This window comes from Diabrotica undecimpunctata, chromosome 4 (assembly GCF_040954645.1).
Source record: "Diabrotica undecimpunctata isolate CICGRU chromosome 4, icDiaUnde3, whole genome shotgun sequence".
Classification (NCBI taxonomy): Eukaryota; Metazoa; Arthropoda; class Insecta; order Coleoptera; family Chrysomelidae; genus Diabrotica; species Diabrotica undecimpunctata.
Genome location: NC_092806.1, coordinates 64,044,290 through 64,065,844, shown reverse-complemented (window position 1 = coordinate 64,065,844; position 21,555 = coordinate 64,044,290). Strand labels below are relative to the sequence as shown.

The window sequence follows — 21,555 nt, the reverse complement described above, 5'->3', positions numbered from 1 at the left end:
TTTGATTATGTCAAAGTATTTTTTGATAAGAAGGTCATGAAAGCACCTTGGACAGCGTGACACAAATATAGGCTACTGGAATAAACAGATAGAAACTACTTATATAAGCTCTTTATTACGAAACAAAATTGAAAAAAATTTGGAAAAACCTCGAAAGTCAATAAAGAATATATATACAAAGAAAGACATATTAGTCATTGCGACAAAAGTTGCAAATATAACAATCTATATCCGCCCCTGCACAGTCAACATGGCACCAGAAGCAACACGTCAAACATTAAACCCAGAGTTCACCCTTGCGGTCATCAAAACATTGGCTTTCAAAGAAGATACATTTCGTATCTAAATTGTCTGGTTCTTTCTTACCGGGCATTTCATCTTTATCTAAATCTTCATCCTCCAAAGTTAGCTGTGATTCATTGTCTTCACTTTCAGAATCCCCTGCTAACTCAACTTTACTTTTCGAAATTTTTGCCGTAGTTGATCGAGGGAAAATCTTCTTTTTTATTGATTTAACATTTTGTTTATCTTTATTAGCAATGCTTAGCGATAATTCGTCTTTATAACGGGACGAGGTATTTATTTACAGCTGCTTCCGATGATTTTCTTCCTCTGTTAGTGGTTTTCTTTTTAGAAATCGGGATTGGTGAAATATCATAAGGCGTCAGAAATTTTCTTTGCATTCCAGTATAGTCCTGGTTGAACATCTAGATTTGGTGGCTAGCTTATATTTGTAACATAACACTAGAAGACCATATTGCAAATACCCTCAAAAATGTTTCGAACCTTATAAATATTTTAAGGTCTTAAGTTTCAAAATATTTATAACAAAATATGAAAATATAAACCATCTTTTTAATTTCTATAGTTAAAAATCAATAGATGAAAACAATCACTACTGAACATTTCCTCAAAACGGTAAAAGTAAAATTATAACTCATTCTATACAAGACTGCATGTCAGAAGAAGGAATCTGTAATTAGTGGTAAGTTTTATATACTAACATTCATAGAAATATCATGTTACTTAACAGATGGCGAGAGTTGTATCGAAAATATTGCCATACCTTCCCTATTATTTTATAACTTTTTTGATTACTTATTAGGTATTATAATATGTTTCTTTTGGACTCTCTAAAATATTTTTTTTATTATTGTATTTGCATTTCTCTCCTTTCTTGGTATATTCTATCATATGGCTTTATGATCGTTTATGACTAATATACCTATGTTTGTAAAGAAACCCTGAAATCTTGATACTCAAATTTCAAACCAGCGTCTTGGTTGTTTGAATGTTTCCGGTTGTTCAGATCTAACGATCTTCACTTCTTCACTTCTTCACTTCATCTTCTTGCTCTTTATCATGTCCATCTTATTCTATCCAATATATCAAAAATTTCGAATTACTATTTTGTCGGGTTGTTTTTCCTCTCTTAGGTCTGCGCACAAATTAGATGAGCGCGCCGATTCAGTACTAAAAATTAGAGCATGTTCTAATTTCTTGTACTAAAAATGATGGAATATTATGATATTAACTAAAAGTGAGGTTAGTCTCAACTATTGGTAACAATTTTTTAAACAAAATATTATTAGTCATTTGTAAAAGGTTTTTATATGCCAAATGGTCTTCTACTAATAATTTTTTATTCAACATATATAATATTCCTTGGCTTAAGCTTCTTCTTTCGATCCATTTTTTCTCTATATACGCTTTTTTTAAGAAGCGTATGATTTTTTTTCCTTATTGCTAGCATCATTATTACAATTAAAGATACTGTCTGTTTTGTTTACTCTAATCATATTTCAAACTCCATTATTAGGAGTAAGGAGTAGCCGGGAACAAATCATATATTAAAAAATATTTGAAATAGGCTGATGAAATAAATAATCCATGGAGTGACCCATAGATGGCATTACTATAAAGGGAATCAATATTTTATTGGGGCTGTACATTCAAATGTAACTGAAATAGTGCTTTTATATTATATACGTATATTTTGTGGCGAGGGGATTTACAAAATTCATAGTATTTCATATTTAAAGATAGTAACCCTAATTACAGATTATTTTACAAAAAATATTGACCAAAAAAGAATTCGCTTCTGCTATCTTTTGCGCTTCAATAAGGTGAAGATGATCAACATTGCAGCCCATCAGTATTGGATCTCAAAGGTTAAAATTCAATGTATCTCAATATAAATTTTCTAAAATCTATATAAAATGATAATTTACATTTTAACATTAACATTAATACTTCCGAGTTTTGAAGAAACTGAGACTTTACATATGAATGCTACTAAGTCCATATTTAGTGCTGAATCTACTGTGATTTAAAAACTTTTCATTTACGTAAGACAATATATCATTGATTCTAAATACTTGCATACAAATCTCATCATCATCACCTTTGGCTCGAAAAACATTTGTGGATTCTGGCCTGCTCCAAGATTCGTCGCCATTCTGTTCGGTTTGTGGCGACCTGTTGCCATCTTATGATTTTTAATATCCCTAAGTCAACTCCATCTAACCACTTAATTCGTGGTCGAATTAAGTGGTTAGGTTACAGCTATTCCTGTGGTTAGCTTTTAAGCTTAAAACTTAATTGCAAGAAGACAAAAATATTGATCATTAGCAAGAAGAGCAACATAAACGCTCAAATTATGTGGAGTGGAAAAAATATGCTTTTGGGCTGCAATATTAGGGATACTTGAGCTCACAGCTACGAAATAAAAACTCGTATTGGAAAAACCAGAAGCTCTTTTAACAACCTTAGGAGGATTCTTTGCAACCTATCTTTAAGTATCGATATACGCATAAGAATTCTTAGATATTACGTCTTTAGTATCCTCGTCTATGGAGTAGAAAGTTGGAGCCTTACAGAAGATGCCATAAAACGATTAGAGGCATTTGAAATGTGGTGCTACCGACATATGCTGAGGGTCTCATATATACGCCACACAAGTACTATAACTATTCTTTAGAGGCTAAGAAAAGACAACGAAATTATCAACACCGTAAAGAACAGAAAATTGGCTTACTTCGGCCACATCATGCGTAATAATAAATACCGAATTTTACAGTTGATTCTACAAGGCCAGATTGAGGGTAAGAGAGGCCCTGGACGTAGGCGTATATCCTGGCTGACTAATCTTAGGAAGTGGACTGTTCGTCAACTAATTTATTTCGAGCTGCTGTGAATAGAATAAGATGGGTCAATGTGCTCGCCAACATCTCTAGAAAATAGGCACATTTAGAAGAAGAAGCTTTTAAGCAATCGTGTTGCTGGAGTTCGTATTATGTGTCCAGCTCATCTAAGTCGCTGTGTTTTAATAAACTTCACGACGTCTGGCTCGTTAAAGAGTTGGTATTGGTGAAATTCCATTCCACTCGATATAAATTTTCAACCATTATTATATATTGCTATTCTTAAAAAGAATAAAGGAAGGTATTTAACGGTACTCCTTGGGATAAGAACCCTCCGTTACCTGCGTATATAATTTGAATATTATCAGTGAGTTGAGAAAAAGCTATTACCAAAGTCGGTCGCAAATCACGTAAGCTGAAATCGTTAGTTCGCAAAATACTCGCTCGCTTATTATTATATTTGTAACTAAGTAGTTCGCATCGCATTATTATTCATAAATATTATCAAGTCAATCGTTTATATTAATCAGTGTTTCCTAAAACCGCAGTTATAATTGTCATATAAACAGTTTTAAACATAGAAAGGACATTTCGCTAAGCAATTCTACTTGTAATAATAGGTAATAGTGAAAATAGCCTCAGTGAAAAGTGTAGCGAAATATTCCATATCACAGTGTTTTCGGACAGATATCAGAAATTGCTATTTAATCTTAGCATTAAATATAAGTTAGTGTTTAATCTGTTTTTCATTCCAGCCCCTGGGCTGGTGGTCCTTCGTCCTTCAATTCTTTAAATGAGCTATTGTTTTCCATTTCAGGTATAATTTAAAGTTATATCTTTTGTGCCGATGCCCTTGGTCGTTTATACCTGCAAATATTTTGCGGAGTATTTTACACTCGAATATTCGCAAAAGTCTTTCAGCCTTCTGCGTTAGATTCCATGTTTCTGCCCCATATGTGAGTACTGGCTCAGCGATGTTTTTCTGATATAGTAATTTTAGTTCTTCTTTGGAGGGTTCTTTAGTGGAATTGTTTTTGAAGTCCATAGTATGCCCTATTTGTAAGGTTTATTCGTATTTTACTTGTTTTGTTGGTAGTAGTCACTAGCGAGCCAAGGTATGTGATGCTGTGAATACGTTCAAAGATATAACCTCCAAAGACTGTTTTCTGTTCCACATTTGCTATAGGATCTTTAGTAACCAAGATGTACTTGGTTTTGTCTTCGTTGATGACTAGACTGACCTGTTTCGCCACCGCTTCCATGAATACTAATAAATAGTGCTCAAATGCTCGCTGGTACCACCCTATTATGTCAATGTAATCTCGTTTGCTAAAATTTTGATCGATCTATTGTAAATAGTACCGCCGTCTTTAATTCGCGATCTCAGACTACCTTTTCCAAGGCAATATTAAATAGGAGGCAAGCCAGACTTTTACATGGAGTCACTGATTATGTTCGTTCACGCAGTTTTTGACGTGTCATTATTCTTAAATTGAAAGGAAATTTGTTACAACGTTGAAATAGTCTTTAATATTTGTTGTTAGGAATTTGAAAAGATATTTTGAAATACACAAGGAAAGATAATAATTTTTTAAAATATAATAACACAAAAATGAAAAGATTAATTTATCGAGAGCCACAAATAATCCTTCAAAGAGCTGCACGTGGCTCGCGAGCCGCAGTTTGGCCACCCCTGGTATATGCAATTAAAAATCATTGAGGAATGTCTATGTCTAACAGTAAACGAGTGTCAATAAAAGATATGTATTTTCTTTGGATCTAATAAAATCAATTCAACTACAATCTGTTTTGCCCCCATCTGATATTTAATTTGGTAAATATGCGTTGTAAATATTATTTTCGGTAAAATTTATTCATAGATTATAAAATACATTTTTGTTTACCATACTCCGGATGCCAACAAGTCGAGGGCACATATTAAAACACCAGTACGAATTAACGACCATATAAATTTTCTTTTCACAGAATCCCATTAAAATTAAAAGGTACGACTATAAAATTCAAAATTAAACACAAGAACGTACATAAAAAAAATTGTAAAACGCCAATAAAAAGACTAAAATTAACACAGTTTAGTGGCGGCATCAATTTGGAAATTTAGACAGAGCCTGGGCGAGACGCAGTTGTTTTTGTATGTCACACTTCGCGAGATGACAGTCCATGATGCCGCTCTGCGCGTTTGAAATTCAAACATTTTTTATGGGGAAAATATATATCAATGAACCGTCGGAAACCAACTTTTCAAACATTTCGTCGAGATTGATGAGGTGAAATTATTAGGTTGTTTGTCAATAGTAGAAAGAGGGTTAAGTCTTTTGGTGTTTGATTACACATCTTAAAGGAAGGGTGAGACATCCCAATTTCATTTTTTAAAAGCGTTCGGAGATAATGATAACCCTTAACGCAGTAGCTGTCTTAATATTCGAACCTGTTTTAACAAATCGGAAGAAGTAAGTCACCAAAGAACTTTGTCAATAGAAGAAACATTAGTAACAGTTGTGTATGTTGTTGTTAATAGTGTTGTTAAGTATTAAAATATTTTGACGATGACGATATACATACTTTTTACGGATACAGACATGCGATATTCGACTAGCCCCGAATAGCAAATGTTTGCTATTTGGTACGTAGCGACTAGTGTGTATGGGTTGCCTCGTGACGAATGATCGCTATTCGGTGCTTCTCATCGTCAGTCGGTATGTTAACCCGAATCAAAAGAGACAATAATGTCGAGCAATCTTCGACAAAGGCGTATGTATGTATGCCGAATACCCCATGTATGTGCACGGCTTAAGGTATTGTCTTCTGTTATCTATAATATAAAAATGAATCGCAAAATGTGTTGGTAAGCGCATAACTCAAAAACGCATGGACCAATCTTAACAATACTTTTTTTAAAATGTTCCTTGAAGTCTAAGAATGGTTTTTACGGCGAGAAAAATTCGAATAATTTCCGGGAAAACCCTAAAACAGCCCTTTTCTTTTTCCCATACAAATATTTTCGGAGCGGTCGGTTCGGTTCGGTGAACACTTTGAAAGAATTAATTCAAACAAATCTTCCACTATTGAATGAACAACAGAAGTATGTAGGTATATTTGATACACTTATGAAAGTAACAAATGATAAAATAGGAATTCTTAGATGCACCTGGTGGTACAGGAAAAACTTTTTTGATTTCATTGATATTAGCAACAATTCGCTCACAAAATAAAATTGCAATTGCACTCGCTTCGTCGGGAATCGCAGCAACTTTGCTTGAAGGTGGTCGAACAGCCCATTCAGCACTAAAATTGCCATTACACATGCAAAGCAACGAAACTCTAACCTGCAATATTTCGGAGAACTCTGCAATGGCAAAGGTTTTGCAGCAATATGAATTGATTGTTTGGAATGAATGCACGATGGCACATAAAAATTTTTTGGAGGCTTTATTTAGATAGAACCTTACAAGATCTACAATAGATCTACATAGATTTTCAGTGATTCCACGATCAACGCCAGCTGATGAACTCAATGCATGTTTAAAGTCCTCCAATGTGTGAAAACATGTCAAGGTATTACACTTAAGCAAGAATATGCGTGTCGAGTTGCAAAATGACCAATCTGGAGACATATTCTCTAAACAACTCATTGACATTGGTAATGGCAAATTTCCTATAGACACCTTGACTGGCTGCATTAACTTTCCTCCAAGTTTTTGTCAGGTAACTCGATCAAAAGATGAACTTATTCAAAAGGTGTTTCCATAATTGGTTTAGCGAACGGGCTATATTGGCTGCAAAAATCATGGATGTAAAGGAATTAAATTTCAAAATTCAAGAACAAATTACAGGCGAATTGAGGATATGTACATCAGTTAATTTGGCTACTAACCAAGATGATGTCGTCAACTATCCCCTGAATTTTTAAACTCGCTGGATTTACCAAGAGTCTTCAATTAAAGGTTGGATCGGTAGTTATAATGTTGAGAAATATCAACCAACCGCGCTTTTTGCAACGGCACACGGTTAGCGATAAAAAAATTATTGAACAACGTGATAGAAGCAACTATACTGAAAGGAAAAATAAAGGAGAAGACGTTTTGATACCACGCATCCGACGATACCACGATGCTATGATTCCGACTGATGTACCATTTGAATTTAAACGACTACGACTAATAAGTCCCAGGGGCAATCATTAGGTGTTTTTGGTATTAATCTAGAAAACTCATGTTTCTCACATGGTCAATTGTATGTTGCCTGTTCCGTGCTGGAAAACCATCAGATTTGTTTGTATATTCACCAGGTAATCAATCAAAAAACATTGTATATCATAAAGCACTACAATAAAAATAAAACAGATTTTTGTTAATAATTATGATTCACTTGATTTACAATAAAGCGATTACTGAAAATACTTATATACGTTTTATTTCATTATTCTTTATTACATGTATCGGATATTAACCCTATGTTAATAATAATAATAAAGAATAATTAATTATCTCTATGTTTTCTCATTGAAGCACCCACTTTATAAATATTTGCCACCTTTAGGTTTCCACTATCCCTTTAGATTATTTTTCAATTAGGTTTGAACCTTAAGTTCCCCTCTTAGTTTGAAGCCCTCTGGCAGACATCCCAGTCGGGGTTTTTAGTGGGTCCAAAAGGGTGGCCAAAGTTCGTGGAAGCGAAGATACTTAGGTCACCCGAGCTGACCCTCACACACCGCCCTATCATCATGGTGACGGTTCTGTTCACGAGAATTAAAGAAATAAGCTGCCACATTCCAAATCTATTTGACAGAACGAAGTCTGTCGGGTCCGCTAGTTAATTTATAAAAATACAAACGAATCGCCGAAATGTTTGTACGCGCGTAACTTTAGAACGACTGCACCAAATTAGATAATACTTTTTTGTGTTTGTTATTATCAGGACACGGTTTGTGTAAAAGATAATGTTCAAAAAATTGTACGGAAAGACGTAAAAAACAGGTTTTCCGTAATTTTAAAACACAATATAACTAAAAGATGGCGCCACACCATGATTAACAAAATAAACGCCAGTATTAATATATTGACATAACTACATAGCTGTATTTGGCATTGCGGCTCCAAATAATAACGATGAAGTTAACATATCAGATGGTAAGATATGTTAATAGGGTGGTTTGGAGAATCACTTCATTTTCCATTCACAAACGTCATCTCAATGTTAATGAATAAAATAAAATTAAACAAAATAGAATAAACTAGAATAAAAGAGAATAAAATGGAATAAAATGAAATAAAATGGAATAAAATAGAATAAAATTTAATAAAACAGAATATAATAAAATAAAATAAAATAAGAATACATCAAATTAAAATAAATTAGAATAAAATAGAATGAAGTAGAATAAAATAGAATAAAATAAAGTCAAATAAAATAAAATTAAAATTAGATAAAATAGAATAAAATAAAATAAAAAGAAATAAAATTATATAAAATGAAATAAGATATAATAATATGCAATAAAATAGAATACAGTAACATAAAACTAAATAAAACAAAATATGAAATAAAATAGACTAAATAGAATAAAATAAAATGGAATAAACTGGAAAAAAATAAAATAAAATAAAATAAAATAGAATAAAATAAAATAAAAAACGAGATGTGGTGCTTTGGGAGTGATCGATGAGGGGAAGCACAGCTTTCTTATCGTCTACGGAAGGAGCGAGGGTTTGAATTCTATTTAAATTAATTTAATTTAATTTTAATTCAATTTTATTTAATTTTAATTCAATCAATCGATTCCATTCGATTCGATTTCATTGGATTCAATTTGATTTTATTCCATTAGATCCGAATCGATTTCATTCGATTTCATTCCATTTGATTCGATTTGAATCCATTCAATTCGATTTCATTCGATTCGATTCGATTAGATTCGATTCGATTCGATTCGATTTGAATATACTCCAGTCGATTCGAATCGATTTCATATAATATAATTCGATTCCATACGATTCCATTCGATTCCCTTCGATTCGATAAGATTCGATTTGCATCGAATTGATTCCATTCGATTCCATACGACTCAATGCGATACTATTCGATTCAAATCCTTTCTATTCGATTCGATTTGATTTATTCCGATTCTATTCGATTCAAATCGATTTCATTCGTTTCAATTTAAATTAAAACTAAATTGTATGAGGAAAATTAAACAATTACATGTTGAAAACAATTTTTTCGTAGATGAAACTACTACTTATTGTACAATAATAAATTCAAATATAGATGCTTGACCTCTATATCTAGAACGGATAGGATAATATAAAAAAGGAATTTGAAAAATAAATATATCATACTATGAAGAAATCATCAGCATCCAGTGTCAATCATTTACTGTTAACATGTATGTACCTCTTCTCCTGCTTCCAACCCATCTGTAAGGTGCCGCTCTTATCAGAAACGATGAAAAAATGCTTTCTCCAAATTTGTTTGGATTAAATTACATAAGCGTTGATTTTAATTGGTCGAGGGTTAAGAGTTGGAACAATGGACTCATATATATATATATATATATATATATATATATATATATATATATATATATATAATACAAATAGACTGAGTGCTATAATACAGTCGCGTTCCCTTACTGCGACAGAGAAAACTGACGCAAAACAGTCCCTGCATCTCTTTCTAATAGGCCGGGTTTATTGACCACGTGACCTAAATGATCAATGGAAAGGTCAAACGGGCAAACTTACTGCCTCGCCTTCTTACTGACTGCCTTCCCTCGCTCAACTGTTTCAATCTCTCTCTGTTGTCCTATTCCATCTTTAGGCCTCTCTTACTCATGGCGTCGTCTGATTAGTTCCTCCAGGATCTTCGGCGTCGTCATCTTTTCCTCCTTCCTATGGGGCTCCATTCGGTTATTCTCTTTATCCATCTGCTGTCGCCATTTTTGTTACTATGCAGCATCTTCGCAGGAATTCCATCTGTGTTCCTACTATCTTACTGCTGTTTTTCTTGTTGATAATCCAATTTTCAGCCCCATATTTAATAATACTTTCCACTAATGTTTTATAAATCTGTGTTTTTGTCTTCATATTTAGGTGTCTATCCCACCATACTGAAAGTTGTCGGATTGCTGTTCTTGTTGGTCCTAATCTTTGCTTAATTTCTTTCTTTGTTGTTGCCTTTTCGTGATTATGAACCACAAGTATTTGAATTTATCCTTTCCTTTGATTGTTACGTTGTCGTCAATCTGTAGATCTTCTATCTCTTCTTCACTTGTAGATAGGTACTCTGTTTTTACGAGGTTAATATCTAGGCCAGCCTTGGTATATTCTTCCTGTAGTTTCTTCATCATGTAACTGAGGTCTTTTTGATCTTGTGCAATCACGACTTATATGCAAAGCTTAACGTATATAGGCATTTGTTTCGTACCGGTACTCCCATGCCTCCGCATTTTATTTTCCATGTAGGCTTTCTCTAAGTAGGATATTTTGAATAGGGTTGGAGATGTGGAACAACCCTGCAGGAGCCCTTTTGTTGTGGTGAAGTCTAATATGATTCTTGTTCCCATTTTAATGGACACTTTATTTTCTTTATACAGAGCTTTTGTAGCTTCTATGAGTTCCGTCTGTATTTCTAATTTGTACATTGCCTCCCATAGTTCTGACCTTTGTACAGAGTCATACGTCTTTCTCAGGTCCACAAATGCCAAATGTATATCTCTATTTTTTGCTTTTTTCTTTTCCAACAGTTGTTCCAGTGTGTATATGTGGTCTATGCATGATCTTCCTGCCGTGAAGCCTGCCTGATCCTCCCCGATTTTACCATTTATCGCTTGCTCTATCTTTTCTCGCAGTATCTTGCCATATAATCTTCCTATTGATGATATTACGCTTATTCCTCTGTAGTTTTCGCATCGTTTTCTATCTCCCTTCTTAAATATAGATGTCATATATGCCTCCGTCCATTTCTTTGGGAGCTGTTCTCCATTTATGGCTTTCTGAAATATCCATTTGATCATCCGGTGTAATTTTTTTGAGCCATACTTTATAATCTCATTTGAGATGCTTCCAGTTCCCGATGCTTTCTTATTTTTGATTGCTTTTATGGCCGTTCTCATTTGCCTATCTGTTATTTCTATTTCTTGTTGTGGGGATCTGCTTCGTCTTGGCCTGTTTTCTTTTCCAATGAATTTTGGCCTTTGTTCAGTTAACAGTTCCTTGTAATAGTCGTTCCATTCTTTATCCTGTATATTTCCCAATTTAATTTTTTCTTTAGAGTTTTGTTTCAATCCTCTCAGTACTTTCCATGACTCCAAAGTTCTTGTACCTCCTATGTATGTTTCAATATCTAAGCAGGCTTTTTCCCATTCTTCATTATTTTGTTTTTTCACTTCTCTATCTTTGTCTCTATATTCTTTATAAACTTCATCGTTATTTGTAGTCAGCCATTTTCTGTTAAGTTGCTTTTTTTCTTACGCAAAATGGATAACTATTGGAACTACTGAGGATAGAAATACATATCAAGAGCAAAGAAGATTAATAACAAGTAAAGTAAAAAATAATTACTAGGAAAGAACATGTGAAGAGGTAAATAAAGGTGCCGGTAATACAAGAGCGCATAGAGCCTGGAGAGTTATTAGAGGACTACGAACACAGAATAAAGACGCTGCAAGGCTACATCTAATTGGCATTCAAGAGTGGAAAGAATATTATCATAAGCTCCTAATGGAAGATAGAATCGATCGAATTTCAGGAAGACACTTCACAAGAAATCTATGATTGGAATAGTGCATCACATTGCAATCAAAATGCAAGTTTGAATCAGTTATTCTTAGTGCTTTTTTTTCATTTTTGGCTAGGGGCCCTATGCATAACACAGTTAAATATTTAATTTATAAACGTCCGTTAACATTGATACAATTATTGTAGTTAGATAGTAAATAAGATTTATTAAAAGTTGGAAAACAGCAATAATCTGTAATTTATTATATAAAATTAATTTTAATCCAGTACCCATTGAACCTACCAATAATATATAGTTTTTTGTCCAATTTTTTGGTATTAATATTGCTCTGTGTCCTGGTTTTATTTATATAGTTCATATTAATTGCTACATGCTACAACTTAATATACCTACTTACATAAAAATTATTACTAATTTAGACTTTCATAGTGTTGACTCATATTATAGTTAGAAAGCCGCAAACATTACTCACGTCACTGAAAACATCCTTTGGTTTCGTTTGAACTGTGTTTTAAAATTACTTTGATCTGACAATTGAAAGATACAGATACAAATGGCAAGCGGTTGAAAGTAGCGAAACTCATTATTTTTCGGAGGTTTCTATACTTGGTTGATTTCAGGGATGGTTAAGACTAATATATCAGTAAGTTTTACATTATGGTATAATTTTAAATTGTATAAATATTTTAATATTGTCACCCTTTTTTAAAATCACTTTATTCAAACACCAACAATGTTACAATACTTGTTTACAACTTTTACACACCGACAACTATCCAAAATACTTCATCTTTTTCGTCAAGGGACTTTTTCTATATGGAATAAATATCACGGAATTGTCGTAGCACTGCTGCCTCCTTTATAGTAGTTATTCGCCTCGAATAAATGGTGTATCAGGAACCGCTTGAAGTCAACAGGATGGATCAGTTCCATGGTATGGAGCTAATCTCTCGATATGAACTACCTTTACGGTAGAATATATCGTTTATTTTCTACAGGACGGTGTACGTGCCCTCCTAGTTTTGTTGAAGTTTCGGAAAAAGTCATTTCTTATGTTTGGGATTGTATAACCATACTGGGTACACTTTCGAAGGTTGTTCCGGTAGCATGCATGTCGACTCTGGTCTTGGCTTTGTCACTTTAAAAGCTTAAAACTTTTACGAGCAAATTCGCAGACTTTTTCCAATTGTTTTTTTAAATTTTCGATGTACGTCAGGAAGACAATCTTCCAAAAATATGATATTGAGGAACCTTCATTTCTCTTCCGGTGATAATCATCGTTGGAAAATAACCGGTAGCTTCATGTTTGGAACTTTTATAGGCTAACAGAAATAGAGAAATTAAAGTATCCCAATCTTTTTGATTATCAGCAACAAACATTGAAAGGTATTGACAAAATAAGGTATGTCTTTCGACCATTTCGTCTGATTGCGGATGGAAAGGCGTAGTGCGAGTTTTCTTAATACCCAAATTAATTACTTAATTAATTAATAACCACTAATTCTTGCTATAATTAAGATTCAAATTTTTGTTCTTTTAATCTCTAAAGAAACTCCATGTCTTGCTATGACGTGCGTTATAAATGTTTCTGCTACTGTAGTTGATTTTTGATTAGGAAAAGGTGCAATTTCAGGCCCCTTCGAAAAAAATCCAGTGCGATCATTAAGTAATTATCTCCTCTCTCTGTCATTAGAAGTGAACCAAAAATATCCACCGCAAGTGGTTCAAAAGGCTCTCTATTTCTTACACCAATCTTCTACATCTCGGCAACAATTGATCCAGTAAAATCTGTCTCGAACTCTGGCAACTGTTCTTTTAACCTCAAAATATGTTCTAGAAAGGCGTTACAAAGTAAAGTATATTTTAAAGTATATTACAAGACGTTCGATTAACGTCTTGTAATATACTTTTATTGTGTAATTTTGGCAGTACCACTTGTTTAACTGTACGTACCCTATCGAAACTTTCCCACTTCCGATATAATAGAGCATCGGAAAGACAAAGATTTCCATTCTGCCCAGTACGCCTTTATAGTTTCCCTGCGATATTTCTTGCTAAATAGGCCTTACTTTCATTTTTAAGTCATTCTCGTATGACTTTTAAGTTATTATCTTTCTTTTGATTCTTTTTCAGGTTTCTAATTCTGATCACTATTTTCTTCCTAGTTAACTGGTAGTTACCTGAAGACTTACTTCTTCGATTAAGTTTTCTTTTTTTTAAGCTGACACTGGCTTTAAACCTGTAATTCATTCAAAGCGTCTTGAAATTTATGTAATTATATATTTAACACATTTTGCAAAATTAACACCTGTTCTCTTAACTTTTCTATTTTATTTATACTAATCGCTAGTTGCTCCTTTGAAAAAGTGACTTCAGACTCCAGTGTATCTTTTTACTTTCTGTCATCAGTTATAGGAAATCGATTTATTATGGACTAGTATTTCTGGTAGGTCTATGTGACGGACTTCTGGATGTCGATCTAGGCAACCTTCTGACCTCATTGTTTGATTTTTCTTTCCTTGCTTGGGATCGGCTTCTGCAATTGTTTTGCAAATGTACCATTCTCCCGCAATTAAAACATATTCTGTTTTCATTTTAAGTTTTTTTGCTGTATACCAATTTATTCCAGAAAATCTTTCGGTGCCTGGGGGTATGCCCAATGCAATAATCTTTTAATATCGGCTTCAAATTCTTGCATGATTTTGTTATATATTTGATATCGAACTTTTAGCTGACTTCTTAAAACCTGCTGTATATGCTGCTGGCCATATCTTGTCTCTAAAGCTTGAAAGAGAGGATTATAACTGGGTGCATCCTGGAAAAGAAATTGCAAGACTGTTGCTGCCTGTATTCAAATCGACACTACCAAGGAAGCTACCATTTTTTTCTTAGTCCAGACATTTGCTCTAGCTGCAGCTATGAATTGAAGACGATAAGTCTCTCATGCTATTTGACCATCGAATTTGAGTGGTTGAAGATGATGAAGCTGTTTGTTCAGATTTGATATTAGTTACTCAAACAATATTAGATAAAGAAGCAATTTTTAACTCAACTAACTCAAATATTTGTCTTTCTAAATTAGATTTAAAATCGTTTTGATGTATTATTTTATTTTCTAAATCGGTTTTTATTATCGCTGTTATTTTTCTAATTTATCTATTTTACTAATAATTTGAATTTTATCTTATTTAAAACTGGTATATTTTACAGGAACTAACAGACAACTTGACAAATTATTATCGTATATTAATTTACTGCATAGTCACATTGAATTTACAATAGTAACAGAACAGAATCAATCCATACACTTTCTAGATTAAAATATTATCAAACTTAAAAACAAACATAAGTTCTCCGTATTTCATAAACCTAACCATACTCACACAACTATACACAATTCATCATTCCATCCTACACAACATAAATTGGCAGCCTACCATAGCATGTTACATAGATTAACAGAAATTCCCATGTCAAAAAATAATTTCGAGATAGAATTAAATATTGTTAACAAATAGCAGTAAACAATGGGTGTACAATGAACAAAAAAAAAACAAAAACTACATAAGAAAGCCCTGAAATTAGTATTTTCAACTATCAGAGAAAAAACCCAGGACCTTCTTCTCGATTATATACAGGCTAGATATCAACAAAATAGCCAAATATATAAAAAAGAAAGGCAAGAAAAAAGGAAAGACTTAAGCAAATATATCATAAACAACAAGAGCCAAAAAAGCCCCTACACAGTGGTGTATACAAACTTAAATGTGGCGACTGCATAAAAAACTTACATCGGTCCAACTGGTAGAACTTTCAACAAATGTACAGCAGAACACAAAAGGGCTTTCAATAATAGAAAAATATACAGATATAATTCTGAATGACCAACTTGAGACAAACAGTTCTCCCCTCCTTAACTTATTTAGTTGAAGACTATAAAGTGTAAACGCAGACCTAAAGAAGGGAAGCCTAACAAAACCAAGATAAACATTAGGAAATGAAAGGATCCCAATATTAAACAACAAGTACAGGAATCCTTAAGAAGAAACATTGGAAACTTGAGTGAACCCGCACAAGACGCAGTTGCTAAATGGGAAGAAATAAAAAGAGCTGTTGAAATGACAAACAAGATACTTCTGTTACAGGAGCGCGTAAAGAAGAAAGAATGGATGACGGATGAAATCCTTGATATGATGGAAGAAAGAAGACAACATAAATGCAAAAATCAAGTGAAGTATCAAGAAACAAGTCACAATATAAAAACAAAGATAAAGGAAGCGAAGGAACGCTGGCTGAAGGAGAAATGCGATGAAATCGAAGAGTGCGACAGAAGATATGACTACCACAACATGCACAAAAAGATCAAAGAATTAACAACTAAAAAGAAAACCAATAATCCCCACCCGACACTAATAGACGCAGACGGTAACCTTATATCAGACGACTTGAAGCTCATTGACACATGGAAAGATTACGTAGAACGACTTTTTAACGATAAACGCAGAGCGACAGTGGACCAAGATGACGACATGACTGGACCCGAAATACTAAGGTCTGAAGTGGAAAACACCAGGTCCCGACAACATACAGAGCGGGATCATAAAACTCCTATGCGAAACGGATGACCACTTCCTCGATTTTCTGACAGGCCTTTTTAACACCTTTTACGACAAAGGGGAGATTCCGGAGGAATGGCTTCGATCGACCTTTGTAGCCATACCTAAAACACCAAGTGCAAAACACTGTGATCAACACCGCTTAATAAGCTTGATAAATCACATTACCAAAGTTTTCACCAAAATCATACACAATAGAATATATAACAAATGCGAAGCAAATATATCGGAGTCACAGTTCGGATTCCGAAGCGCATTGGGCACAAGAGAGGCGATCTTCAGTCTGCAAGTTTTAATTCAAAGATGCAGAGACATGCACAAGGACGTCCACTTGTGCTTCATCGACTTCTCCAAGGCGTTTGACAAGGTCAAACATGATAAACTCATGGAAATGCTCAGGAAGATGCATATTGATGGCAAGGATCTGCGCATAATAACCAGTCTCTATTGGAACCAAAGTGCTGAGATAAAGATGGGCAACTTACACAGTGGGAAGATAGATATTAAAAAGGGTGTACGACAGGGATGCGTCCTCTCGCCGCTCCTGTTCAATATATACTCTGAACAAATCTTCAGAGAAGCACTGGGAGAAGTTTCGGAGGGTATCAAAGTAAACGGAGAGGTAATCAATAATATTAGATATGCTGACGACACAGTTATTATCGCAAATGATTGCAACGAGCTTCAAAGACTCATGCAAAGCATACACACAGCAAGTCAAGAATATGGTTTAGAACTCAATACAACCAAAACTAAATGCATGCTCATCAGCAGAACACAACAACCTCCGATGCAATTGACATTAAACAACCGAAAAATAGAACAAGTGGAGACATACACATACCTTGGAACCACAGTCAACACAAAATGGGACCAGTCAACAGAAATAATATCACGAATTGAAAAAGCACGAAACGCGTTCAACAATATGAAAAAGTGGTTCACAAGCAAAATCTCATTGGAACTAAAATTAAGACTGGTCAAGTGTTATGTCTTCCCGGTCTTGTTTTATGGAGCAGAGGCATGGACCACAACGGAAGCCACCCTGAAGAAACTAGAATCCTTTGAGCTGTGGATATATCGCCGTATTCTTCGGATATCCTGGACAGACCACATCACTAACGTGGAAGTAATGCAGAGAATAGGCAAAAGCAAAGAAATAATCTTCACCGTAAAGAAACGGAAGCTTGAGTACTTCGGACATGTCATGAGGCATACTAAGTACCGGCTGCTACAGTTAATAGTCCAAGGAAGAATCGGCAGTAGGAGGGGACCGGGAAGAAGACGACACTCATGGATGCATAACCTGCGACAATGGTTCGGACTAACATCGACCGAACTGTTCAGAGGTGCCGTAAACAAAGTCAAAATAGCCTTGTTAATAGCCAACGTCCGAAACGGATAGGGCAAAGGAAGAAGAAGAAGAAGGAAAGGCACTTTGCCGAAACAGCTGTGCTGTAGTGATAATAAATTATAATCAATTTTGTGAAAGTTTTGAGAACAAAAGTTTTCAGTATTTTATTGTTAGATAAAATTAATTTTCATCAAGTAACGGTCGAATACATCCTTTATTATAATACACTTGGCCGGTTATTGCAATTCGAACGTCATTGTTTCTTGTTTAACCACGAATACTCTTTAACATAGCTTCATCATAGTTACAATCATCCCATTAAACTAGAATTTCTTTGGATCTTTATCTTCTCCTTCTTATAAGCATTCGTTTCATAATTTGTATTAGTATTCTATCATCTGTCATTCTTCTTATATAACCGTACAAGAAAATATTTGCCGCTAGATAATTTTTAAGTAATGTGTTTGGCTGTTGAAGTTGTGGACGAGTGTAATAAAATCAATAAATTCATTATAACAAACGTTATGAAAATTAACCCGAATGATGAACTACACAAATTCAAGAGTTTCTGTCAAGAACGTTAAGTCCAGAATGAACTAGGATGAAAGTGAATATCTTTATTTTGCAAAGAAACTAGCTCATCCACTACATATTAAATAATTCTACTTCTTATAGTCACAAAGAATTTAAATTTGCTTTGTGACAGTGGCTTCTAAAATTAAACTTATTAACTTGACCGAGCCATTAGAAATGTTAGAATAATTAAAATGCTGTAATTCAATAGTGGACTATACAGCACGTCTAAGGGACAATAACAAAAATTCTTAGTGCAACTTTGTTGATCATCGTCAAAACAGGTGATTTTACTTTTGCGCACATCCTCTGGCTTGTCTAGAAGAATTTTTGGAAGATTTTTAAAGAAGAAGAAGATCCATCGAAATACTTTATGGTTGAAAATTAAAAACAGGCATACGTAAAAACCTGGAAAGTAAAAAGTGTTTAGGTGAACAGGAGGAAAATGCGTTTGCAGTCCATGTAGCTACTGTATCAGCATTTGATTTTCCAGTAACCACTTTTGACCTTTGCCGTATTATTAAATCCTTTTTGAAACCGGCAAGGTAAATATATTAAACCCTTTAAAAATAAAATGCCAGGAGTGAAATGGGTAAAATTTCACTCCCAGGGAAAGTGACAATACTTCATGGGATGAACATATTTCTGGTGTTAAAAACGAACTTTCTTCAGAAAGTACCCAAAGAAGTGGATAAGTCAGTGGAAAAGCACATAATCGTACAATTTGAAGGAAAATATTTTCCTGGCCAAATCACCAATGCTTCCAAAACAAGAGCAATGGTTAATAGTCCTGTCATTAGAGATTTGACCTCTAAAAATCATACGAACAAGCTGAATTTTGCTAAGAATGTCAATTTTGGGACCACAAAAAAGATGCAAAAAACGTTACCCTTCTGCCCTCCCCCCCGGCTTCCCCCTAAAAATCCATCTCATTGGGGGAAAACAGAATAATCGATTTACCAAGTATCTGGTCGCCGTACAAAAAAATATTTCAAATAAAAAATGTAGCTGAGATAATTCTGAATAAAAATGTTTATTTATACATTTTATGTAGAATGAACCGTTCTCTCAGGAACAACGGTTGAAGCAACCGGTGATTTTGAATGTCAGTTACGCGAGCAATATCAATTTTAAATAAAATTTGTATCAACTCGACGGTAAAAATTTGATACTTTTGATACTACACTTTTGATCAGAGTGTCCTATTGACAAAAATCAATATGCGATTTAAAGATGAAGAGTATAGCTTTCGTATGCATTTTTTGTATTGTGCCGAAAATTAATTCAGTTTTTATAAAGGTGTTAAATAAATAAACATTGCGCAATTTTTGCCATTTTTTATGATTCTCATGAGATCAGTAAAAATTATCACTTTTATTGACTAGTCGTAGTAGAATTTCCGTTGTTACAGCCTGATCTTTAACACTTATAGCATACATTTTCTATTTGAAGTTTTGGCAACAAATATTAAGCTTTGAAATATGCCGAAAAAACTCAGAATTTAAACTTTTACATTACAAACGATCGTACGCAATGGAAAATTTCTCAACAAAGACGATATTGGGTGGAGTTTGTAGCTGAAGTTGTGTAGTTTTGAAAAAGGTACTTGTGTAGCTGAAAAGAGGCAGTTTTAAACGTTTTAGATTGTTTGTAATGTGAAAGTTTAAATTCAGCGTTTTTAGGCATATTTAAAATACCTCACATTTGTTGCCAAAACTCAAAACATAAATTTCATGTAGTAGGTTTTGAAGATTAGGCTCTAAAAATGGAAATTCCATAGTAACTGTTCATTAAACGTGATACATTTTATTGATCCAATGAGAATAATAAAAAATGGCAAAAATCGCACAACGTTTATTTATGTAACACATTCATAAAATCTTTTGCGGCAAAATATAAAAATTCCATACGAAAGCTAAACTTTTCACCTTTAAAACGAATTTTGATTTTTGTCGATAAGACACCTTGATCAAAAGATATCGAATTTTTACCGTCGAGTTGATACAAATTTTGTTTCAAATTAATTTCGAGCGCCTAACTGACATTCAAAATCAATCATTGTTTCTGAGAGAATGGTTAATTCTACACAAAAGTGCTAATTAACATTTTTATTCTAAATTATCTTAGCTACATTTCTTGTTTAAAATATTTTTTTCTACGGCGTACAGATTCTTGATAAATCGTAGAGTTCCGTTTCTCCTTCCTCCTACGAGAAGGATTTTTGGAGGAAGCCCGGACGTAGGAGTAGTAAACTTTTTTGCATCTTTTTTGGTGTGCCAAAATTGACATTTTCAGCAAAATTCAGCTTGTTCGTATGATTTTTGGAGGTTCAGTAGCATTTTCGTCTCTGACGACTGAAGTATAATGTAATGGAATGTGTTGGAAAACGATGGAGGTGGCCTGAAAAAAAAGATAAACTATTTTATAGAAACGATGAAATTATTATACCCACAAAGCCTCCAATGAAACATGGAAAGAGAGCTTTATTTAACATTCCAGAAATAAATGATACTATCCTTAAATAACTCTAGGGGTTTTAAAGTTTCGTAACCTCTTGTTAACCTTTTGTTAACCTTACAACTAAATTACCTACCAACATATTCTTGAATAGTTTGTTGTTACCATGGCGTTAAATTTATGGAAAATAAGAAGTTTTTTTTAATTTTTGTATTATATGCTTCAAACGTATGTATATATTTTTCTTATAAATATCACAGAAAAATTTACGTGTATCAAAGATATTTACATCTATGGAATGACTTTATGACAACCGTCTTCGACATTTCCTTGATTTTCATAATATATAACGAATTATAGTTTATACTAAACACAGAGGAAATATTGAGTTTTCAGGTTGTAATAAAATTATAATGAACCGAAAGTGTATGTTCTATATCATCATTTATCACAAACCCTAAAAAAGGATCACAAAGTAGCGTCAGGTACCTGTAACTGTATATTATGTAACGTAAAAATCGTTATGATGACTAAATACAGAAAATAAATAAAAAATATGGTTTTAAATAAATACAATTAGGATTTTTAAACTCTTTTGTGCCTATAACTTATGGGAATGTAATTTTTCAGGGTCATTATTTATACATAAAAT

General features: G+C 33.6%; 1 protein-coding gene across 1 annotated transcript in view; it reads right to left on the bottom strand.

The window, feature by feature from the left end:
• The window catches only part of LOC140439594 (paired mesoderm homeobox protein 2-like), a 45,895-nt gene that overhangs the window by 11,998 nt on the left and 12,342 nt on the right, over positions 1-21,555 (bottom strand). The window lies entirely within an intron of this gene.